The sequence below is a fragment of the Nothoprocta perdicaria genome, unplaced genomic scaffold (assembly GCF_003342845.1).
Source record: "Nothoprocta perdicaria isolate Ctin4 unplaced genomic scaffold, notPer1 scaffold_74, whole genome shotgun sequence".
Classification (NCBI taxonomy): Eukaryota; Metazoa; Chordata; class Aves; order Tinamiformes; family Tinamidae; genus Nothoprocta; species Nothoprocta perdicaria.
Window position 1 is genome coordinate 2,340,478 of NW_020456021.1, and position 9,572 is coordinate 2,350,049.

Below are 9,572 nucleotides of genomic sequence, written 5' to 3' on the forward strand. Positions count from 1 at the left end.
CACATGTCAGAGACTTCAAAATAAATACAAAAGCCCCAAAGGATGAACTATAAAGCAGGCCTCACATTGCTGCAGTTGGAGATGCAAGACAATTAYCAGTATAGCATCTCTTGTGGTTTGTCTGTAGCACGCAGCTTTTACTGTGGTATAATACTTGCTGAGAATGTAAGAGAACAGGAACTGCAGAATTAAGAATAAAACAAGCAAAAGAGTTAATATATGTGAAGTTAAGCCTCCTAAGCCCATGTTTTCAGTCAGACAAAAGAGAACAAGAAAGCAAAACAGCAGCAAGTTCTGCTTATCAGGAAGTTGCTGATCTCAGTGAAAGTGAGATGTAAACACAGCGCCAAGCACAGGTGTAGCTATTCTAAACTTTTCACCTTCATAGCCTGGGGAAATAAAATGATAGAAAGCTTAGCCTCCAACAACTGAAGAAAATTAACCATGAGAAACTCATCTTTTGACCTTAAAAGCCATAAATACGCAGAAAACTTACAGACAGCAGGTCCCAAGGTAGGTGAGTTATCAGCAGTGCTGCCTGCCTCTCACCATCCACAGAACATTCCATCTTCTAATTTCCTTCTCCTTGCTGAGCAAAGCTGTGATATGTTGTACCTGCTGCCTTCTAATATTTTACACTTTCATCATTGGTTTTTCTTTTAAAAGAGAACTTACTGAGGGGACTTGCTTTTACAAATATTAAAATAAAAGCCCAATGTGCAGATTTTTACTAATTATGTAGAGTTAAATGATTTATATACTGCATAGAAAAGTTGAGAATTTGAGCGCTGTTTACATTTTCAAAATAGTGAGGAGAATTAGACAACCTAAGTGATWGGAAATCACTTACATGACTGCCAATCATTTAACCAAAACTACTAGACTGGAATCATACTAGTGTTCTTAACAAGTCCATTACTCTTAACTTTGCCTTTATAYAAAAAGTCCAAAGGTGATTTTAAGCACACAGCTGAAAATACGCTTGTCAAAAGCTTTTGCTGGAGAAAGTGCTACTTGGGGGTTGTAATCCCTTCCCTGTACCACTAGATACTGTGAGTGCAGCTCTACTGCTTTCAGGGATGGCCCTTTGTGCTTTCTAAATAAATAAAGTAAAAATCCACCCTTTCCTAGGCGGGAGCACCTCCCGCAGTGGAAGCACTTGGCAGCCCGGGACTGCAATCGCCTCCCACCGCTGACCCGACGAGGCGAGCGCCGACCTCTGGAGGGCCCTTGCAGGGTACGTGTGTTCTGAAGAGCAGCAAGCGGCGCCCAGCACTTGCCCCCACCCTCCAGCCCCCACTCTCAATAACATTATAGTGCCGATCTACCTTTGAAGTGTCTCATGGCACCCAGATGGAAAGCATGGGGACCCAGAGTAGCTACTCCTTCTTTGTTATGAAGCTATCGCTATTTCACCAGCCCAAGCATTTGTGTCCGCCTAGTTCAGCTCACTTTGCACTCRGAGTCAAGCCTCTCCTCAAAGCTTTGCGGAGTGGAGCTCCCTCCAGGCCTCTTTCCTCTGGAGGATGGTAGTAGGGGTCGGAGTTCAGCCTGGAGCCATTTTCATTTAAAACAAAGGCTCTGGGTCAGTTGCAGCTGGAGGCAGTGATTTCAAATAACTGTGTGTGCGCGTGGGGCGGGGAGGGGAGGCTGAGAGTGGGGAGGGGGGACACCTCAAAGAATAGTTTGTGGCATGTCCGAGACCTATTTGGGCAGGTTCAGAACATTTGAGAGTAATTCCCAGACCAACACCGAGTGCAGATGAAGAGTGAAAATAAGTCATCTTGATCAAGCCGATTGTTCAACTTGCTGATCTTGACATTCTGCCGAATGATCCGYATTTTAGCTGTCTGCGTGCTAAGCGAAAGCCGTTTCCATCCAGGCGCCTGGATTCTTTTAGCACTTTGCTGTGTTGTCTTTTGGGCTCTCCTTGCCCTCRTGGGGGTAAGCGCCGCGCGGGGTGGCCGCTGGGAGGGCTGCAGGCGCTGGCAGCCGCAGGAGCGGCACCAGCTCAGCGGTGCCAAATCCGGCTTTTGTACTGCCTCCAGGCGGGAATTGTGGCCGCCAGCAGCCGCCCTCTGGCCAGGGAGGAGGGAGAAAGCGGCGCACAGCGCCCGGTCACACTTCATGACTCAGCTCAAAAGAGGCGAGTGGGAGACAGCCTCCTCGTGACCACGTCAGCGCTGCCCGGACCATCCGCCTGTGCAGATGGCTCTGGAAGAGGAAACCAGCAGAGACACTTTTTTTCTGCCTCAAGTGTGTTTGCACAGGTCAATGACACCAAGACATCCACCTAGGCTTCCAAGCGACACGCGTCACACTGAGCTTTCACTGAACAGGAGCAGAGAGCTGCATTTCCGCTGGGCTTTTGTCTGGTCTGTTTTGCTGCACTGGATCCTCAGTCAGAAGTGAAGCCAGCTGGTACTTACAATGAAGTTTCAGTAACTCGCACTGGTTGCTCGTGTTTTGGCCACTGTTTGCAGTGGCATTTCAGTGGTCAGAAGCAACCTTTGAAGTTTGCTCTGTCAGGAGGGGATGTGGGGCAGAAATCGCAGCTCCTGCAGCTCATTATTTCAGTCTGTTCTCAGGCTGATTGAACGAGGCTGCTGGAGGGCTGGTTTTGCTCAGCATGTCTCTCATAGTAAAAGGGGATACTTTGCATACGTWGCTATATTCTCTGTTCAGAGTTAGTGATATCTGTTACATTTAGACATGAGCTAACATATTTTGCACATTTTGGCTGTGGTACTCAAAAACTCAGCTGCTGCCCACATATGTCCATTATTCACATTAAAGCCCTTTGCTTCCCAAGATCCAGCTAYTGGCTGCACACATGCAACTACCCAAACCTTCGATACGCAGCTTCTTCCCTGCGACAAAGCGGATCTAGGCTGAATTCCACCCTCTGCCCGTGGGATTTCAAACCCACCTCTCCCTTGGCAGGGAGAGGCCAAGCCTCTAGGAAGGCTACGGTTCTCACACCACAAAGAGTAGCTCACCAGCTACATGCGGCAACACAACCTCGGCACCCACCATCCCCTCTGCAGACTGGGTTTAGATCATACGAGGGCAACACAAGCAAACAGAAGCTCAGCTCTCCGTTACTGCAGCAAGTGCTATTGGATCAACAGGACTCTCGAGTGCAAAGAGATAAAACGAACACCGAATACCTGCGTCAATATTATTCATCGGTCTTTTCCTTCTCTACTGCTATTTCGATGTTGTCTTTGCCCATTTTCTTAACTTTCAAAACTGTAGAGGTGCTTAGCAATTTTATCAGCTATGTATTATTGTCAAACATCTTTTAGAAATATTTTGATTGTTCTTTCACTTTGAAGACCTTTTAAGCTTAGTCAGAGGGTCTTTTCGTGAGAAAATATTAGCAAGAGTAACACAGTTTGGGAAGGAGATTCTGAAATATGTGCACATCAGTCTGAAATAAAAGAGCGCTGAACTAATGAAAAAAATCAGGACAAGTTTTCCATTTCTACAATCTTCCATCAGGCCTGCTGACTGCAGAGGTAGTGCTCAACTATACAAAGGAACACTAGTGATGATGAAGGTAATGATGGAGAGACACATGTGTGCAAATCAGACTCTGGCAATTATTCCTCTATAATCACTATGGGCTCGATTTTCCATCCTGTTGTTGCAGAAAAATATACCAATATATTACCTCCTCCCAACAGAAGGCAAAACTTACCCTCCCCTGACAGTTACTATGTGCTATCCCAACTGAAGGAAACAACCATGCAAAGTGTGCTGACCATGCGTAGCATGCAAATTTGAAAGCATCATAAATTAGTCAAGCAAAAACAAATTCACTTAGTGACTGCTTTATATTTTCATACAGTTCAGTTTTAAGATTGCTCAGAGTGTGTGTGTGTGTGTGTGTATGTGTCAGTCACTAAAGGAAACATCCTCGTTTCTCTGTCCCCATCTTAAAACAGAAAGGTCAGTTTAGGTGTTTTTGCTTAAAAAATGCCATTAGAGCTACYTACCGCTCAGCAAAACTGGCAGAATTAGGTCTGGAGTTCAGCTGCAAGGTTRTACTCCGGTGCAGTTTCCCTTAAAATGGACATAGCACATTCTTCATACCATCACCTTCTGACAAAAACTACCTGMGATTTTTAGGATACTGTGTTTTTCCTAATACACTAACAGACTTCAGTTACTGCTTATTTTCCTTTTTATGAATGTGTGGAAAGCACATTTTCCTTCAGCAGAGATTGTTTAAACTTGTCGATACAGAAGGCACTTGTCGTTTCTAGTTCTCTGAAAAGGACAGATGGGCAGGGAAAAGGAGTGGGAGAAAGAAGGAGTTTTGGCAAAAAAAATTCTGGCCGTCTTCTCAGCTAAGATGATTCAAAAAGAAAGATTAATCATTTACTGCTGGAATACATCAGCAGAAAAGGTGGTCAAAAACACATCAATAGAACCRTATTTTCCATTAGAGAGTGTAACAATATTAAGCTGCAATGGAATTGAAGTCTTTACACTGGAATTTAGGAAGAGACAATATATTATTTCCCTTTTCTGAAGTAGACATGTAGAAGCTTTTGTGTACTACTTGAGAAATCAAATAAAAAATAGTTTTAATGAAATTGCATTTCAGATGTTAAAATGCTTTCTAAAATTCTACTACTACTCTCATACAAGCTCTCCTCAATAACAAATTGTTATCCTTTAAAGTGATGGGAAGGCAAAAACTTTTGGTTTAACAAGTCTTCACAGAATCACAGAATCGCAGAATATTTAAGGTTGGAAGGGACCTCTAGAGATCATCTAGTCCAACCTTCCTGCTCAAGCAGGCACACCTASARCATGTGGCACAGGGYGGCATCCAGGCGGGTTTTGAAGACCTCCAGAGTAGGAGACTCCACAACCTCCCTGGGCAGCCTGTTCCAGGGCTCTGTCACCCTCACAGTAAMGAAGTTSCTCCTCACCTGGAGACGGAACTTCCTGTGCTCCAGCTTGTGGCCATTACCCCTCGTCCTRTCRCTGGCCACCAGTGAAAACAGCTTGTCCCCTTCCTCCCTGCATTCTCCCTTCCTGAACTCATACATATTAAGTCTTGCTTTCTTTCCATTGCTATGCCTTGGGCAGCAACTAAGCACCATCTTTTGCAATAAACTGTAATCTTCTACCCATTATACTGCTTTAAGAGCAAAATGACCATTATCCTGAATTCGTAATACATTTGTTTTAAAATATGTATCTCTATCTCAATGTTCTTTTTAGTCACTCAGCTACTTGATTTCTTTTTTCTTTTGTGTCTGATCCAAGCCTGAATTCAGCCAGTGTGGAATTATTACCGAGTAAGAAGCCAAATCATTTCAACGTTTTTGGAACTTAAGAAGGGTAGGGAAAATTACTTCTCAAAAATAACATGTACAACTCTTTCAGTACAGCCCTGCTCAACATACATACCCGGACAGTTAAAAGTTTTCCATGGAAATAATTTTCAAAGAAACTCAATATTCACTAAATTGATTTGTGACTCTTACTACATTAGCTTGATCTCTATTTGAATGTTATGTCAAATATCAAATTACCTGTTTTACATAGAATAGAAAGCTGATGAAACTCATTTATATGTCCAGTATTTCACTTAGTGCAACACTAGTCAAAAACAAACACAAAACCGTAGCATGTAGCCTTCAGAGAGATATTGCCCATAAAAATCACCATTACAAATTCTCTCTTCCTTCATAAAACTCTGCCTCTGCTGAGTAGTATGGGCTGATCATACATTTGTATGACTTGGCATGTCTTTGTGCCCCCTGTTTGCTGTACCAGTGGGCATGTAAATAACTGCTGGTRCCTCCCTGCTGATCCTTTTCTTACAAAAATGTTAATTTGAATCTCCTTTGAATCTTACAAAAAATGTTCAACACTCAGACTTWAAAGTTACTGGCTATATGGAATTCTGCTGGGGAAGGGCAAGAAACTCAAGTAAATGAAACTAAATATACTTTTGTATGAGGTCTAACCCAGTGGGGGGCCCTGAACACTACCATAATAGCAAACAATACCATTAATAAATAGCTGAGATGAATGAAATTACAGTTGCACTAGCTGCTTTAGGAAAAGTGGATGGAAAGTTTGTGGAGATTGTGGCCACTGAAACACTCTTCAGCCTTATTTCCTGGAGAAAGTCCAACGTAGCTGAACACTGCTTTAAATAACTGTGGTCTAAATCTTCCTTGCAACTTCAATTATTACAAAATGCCTCTTACCTCAAACACATTCTGGGGGGAGGATACACTTCACTGATTGTGTTAAGGAGCTCTGGTGATAAGGAAATGGCATAGGAAATAACTCAGAGTTCAGAAAATTTAACTGGGCAGCTTTAGACATTTTCACTTAATGCCCACCTGTAGATTTGGTGGAAGCAAAGGCGGCAGAACTAGATGCAGGTCTACCCCATTTCAGTTTGCAACACAAGCTTTAACTGCCTGTTAAGGTTTAGGTGAGACTTAGCTAAAAAAAAAAAAAAAAATGTTATAGAACTGTAGCAATACAAATGTATCTGAACCTGCAACAACTTCAGAAATAGACCACTTTTAATACAAGATAATCAAGGCTTTGATTTTACTAATCCAACAAATCAGACCGTGCTTCTAACAATGCAGTTAAAAAAACAAACACCCTCATTACCTGTCTTTATAGAAAACAGACTCATGTGGCCAACTAACTTCTGTTTCTTAAGTATTTATGCCCTAAAGATTTTGTTTGTAGTCTTTATTACTTATGATGGCATAATTCTGGTTGATATTAATACAAAACAGAAAAAAGGCTGCTCCCTCAAGCCCCAGAAGTAACAAAGGGATTTCTTGTCAGCTTTTCCTACAAGTTGTGAGCACTCTAGAGAAGTAGAACTAGTATTTTTTTTAAAGGAGAGAGACAAGGAGTGTATTTTGTGAATACAGAGAAAAGCAGAACATCACTAGTGCCCTGTGCATTAGCAAAGTCACGAAAGGCTGCTCCTGGCATTTGAATATACACCCCCATGAAGCATCCTATGTATACAGCTGTCAAAGCTCAGGATYGCCTGCCTTGCTCTTGGTAAATACAGTACTGCTAATATAATTGTTTCCTCCCGCTTGACACAGTAACAGCAAGTTACGTTAATACCAAATCATTCATGGCAAACTGTATCATTCCCTTAGGAAGACGTGTCTGATCTGAAGTATAACACAAGTCAGTGCCTTTGTACTAACCAACAGCTGCATCCTTACCCATAGGTCTTAGAACAGGACCCAGCCAGCAACAACAGCTGTTTGTGAGAGATAATTCGGGGAGACATGATGCAACAGCAGACATGGCACTTTGTAAGCCTGAGGTACGCAGGAGAATGGGAGACCCTCTTAACATTCTAGTCACTGTAAAGGGCAGCTCTCAAAACACACCAGCACTGTTCCAGTTGCACTGCTCGAGCTAATGATGCAAGAGGAGAGGCTTAAAGTTTAAAAGCTATGTCTGTTCTTCCTAGAAATTATACATGTTCTTTTAGAAGACAGTACCTTTCCATATGGACTTTTTGCTTCACTTACCTTCATAACGTGTAGGTTTCTGTACCTACCTGTCCTTTCTGGAAAAGGCTAAATTAAAAAAAAAAAAAAGTTAGATTCCAGTCCATTTATTATGAATTCAAATATTCTCAGAAAGAAGGGGGAGAAGCTGAGAGTAGAATAAGCAATTGAGAACAGAAAATAGAGARGAAAATATGAGAGGAACAGTTCAACTTAGGGGGAAGGAACTAAGATGACCCTTCCACRCAGCATACAGTCATGGCTAATTATGGAGGGACATGTAGATAGGAAAGATGCACTGATGCATGCACACTGAATTATGTAAATCATCATTACTTTATCATGCAAAAAAAATCCTGCAGAAATTCACTAATATTTTTGGTGTCACTCAAGGTTTCTTTAAGGAGTCTGATTGTCAACTTGGTCTCCTGAAACCAAGAAAATGTGAATTTAAAATAAAAAAAAAGTAACAACAGAAACACATACCTGTTTTTTTCTGGGTTTTTCTCTCCTCCAAAGAGCAATGAAGGTACTTGYAAATGCTCTCAAGTCAATGCTATATGGTATTCTGCTAACAGTTACCCTGTTATTAAAGGTGTAAGGCTTTGCACTGCATGTTCAAAAAAAAAAAATAGACCTTCTATGCAAAAGCAGAATTGTGTGAGAAAACATCAAGGAGAATGTACTTAAATACCTGGCAACATTAAGACATGCTCCCAGGCAGCGATTCAGCTCTTGCTCTGAAAGTGGCAAAAACTGTTTTTGACCTCCTGACTTTGCTCTTCCAGGGGGCCATCCTAATCACAAGGTTTCTGATGGAAAAGGAGAGAATACAGCTTCTTATCTGGGTAATTCTGTGGAGGAAATCCAGCATAAAACAACAATCAAAACGCTATTTTCAATAGAAAAATAGTAGCTGAAAAACCTGCTCAGTTCTAATCTAATCCCCGTCTCTCACAGGTGAGCTGAGAATAGAGACAGCTAAAACAACCATCACTTCCGAACCTGGAGATCGTTTCTCAGTTTCCAAACAGAAATGAAACAGATTGACTGCCAGATGTGTGCACAGGAACATGGCAATGCAACACAAATATCACGATTAGCAGAAATCTTTTTGACACATTTTCCTACAGATTTTTCTTTCTTGTGAGCATGATGCAGAAAGGTAAAACTGCTGAGTGTTGAAGAGCTTTGTGGGACTGGAAGCAATAATCCCATCTTGTGTTCTGGTTCTTTTACAATCAAGTTGGAAATAATCATTTCCAACCAAGGTAATTGTAGCCTATTGTTTACAAAATATATTGTAATTTATGACTTTTTCTCCTCCCCTCCTTTTTTTTTTTTTTTCTTCCAGTTTCCCTTTCAGCACAAATTCACTTCAAGGTAACACAGTATACAACAGAAGCATTAGTGATGAACTAGAGGAATAAAAAAAATCTGGTATCCAGGTCAGAAATTCCTAGACTGTTTAGTCCAAATGATATGCTTAAAATTGATTCAGTTTCACCAGACTTAGCTCTGGTTTATCTCAGTAATTCAGACTATCTACACATACTTCTGCTACATCTGTGCTCTTAAATACGTATTTTTTTCTTTTAAAATGCAATTCTTTTCAAAGAAAAAGACTGACAGCATGAAAAGCTAAGGTTTCACCTTCAGAACAGACAAAACAGAAACCCTATATGTTGCCCCACTCATGACCTCTAGAAGAGAGAAGAAAATTAATTCTACCAAGCAAATATAAAGTATATTAAAAAAAAAGCAAATACAAAGTAAATACAAAATAATACAAATACAATGCAAATACAAAGAAATTCTTCCTTTCAATATAGTGGCAAGTGGAAGATGCTACTCACCTGTAAAATTAAGTATGAAGCTGATGAAGCAAGCAGTTCTTCAGGAAACCCTTAGCTATCCCTAAATCCAGTCAACGATGTCCATCAGCATACTTTAGAAAACTGGATTCTAAGTTCTAGGAGAGAACCATTTTCAGCAAGCGCTACATATTTAAGTAGTTACTCCATTTATTGTGGAAAC